Source organism: Centroberyx affinis, unplaced genomic scaffold, assembly GCF_046629955.1.
Source record: "Centroberyx affinis isolate AG114_WGS23_722 - 3 ecotype Tasmania unplaced genomic scaffold, CSIRO-AGI_Caff_v1 ptg000441l_1, whole genome shotgun sequence".
Taxonomy (NCBI): domain Eukaryota; kingdom Metazoa; phylum Chordata; class Actinopteri; order Beryciformes; family Berycidae; genus Centroberyx; species Centroberyx affinis.
In genome coordinates this window covers 146,793-147,500 of record NW_027279104.1, presented here as the reverse complement: position 1 = coordinate 147,500, position 708 = coordinate 146,793, and positions in this window count along the sequence as shown.

Genomic DNA, 708 nt, shown 5'->3' with positions numbered 1-708 from the left:
GACTAAGTCCCCAAGACCAGAGAGGCTGAGAAGCGCTGGCAGTGGATGCGCTGTTCCCCCTCTCTGGTGTTTGAGTTTTCAACTGCCAGAGACTAAGTCCCCAAGACCAGAGAGGCTGAGAAGCGCTGGCAGTGCCTGCGCTGTTCCCCCTCTCTGGTGTTTGAGTTTTCAGCTGCCAGAGACTAAGTCCCCAAGACCAGAGAGGCTGAGAAGCGCGGGCACTGCCTGCGCTGTTCCCCCTCTCTGGTGTTTGAGTTTTCAACTGCCAGAGACTAAGTCCCCAAGACCAGAGAGAGGGAGAAGCGCTGACAGTGCCTGCGCTGTTCCCCCTCTCTGGTGTTGGGGACTTAGGCTCAGGAGCGAAATTTTTGGTTCCCGAATGGACAGTACATTTCCTCTAAGTGCTGCTATTCCTGTATCTCTTGAACGGCAGTTCGTAGAGACTCGGGACTAAGACTGGCGTGTTGGTCTTGCCTGACATTCTATATGTGGACCTTGGTTCCAGGTCTCTACAACCTTTAGAAAAAAAGTTATTCAAAAACCAAACAGGCCTGAACTCTGTTTCGGGTACTTCCAGAGGTCCTCTCTATTCGGGACCACATTATATCATCTCGGGGTACGCAAAAACCCCCAGAAAATACATGTCTTCTGATTGGCTGAGCTGACTACAAGCTAGTGTTACATGACTTCTGATTGGCTGAGCTGACT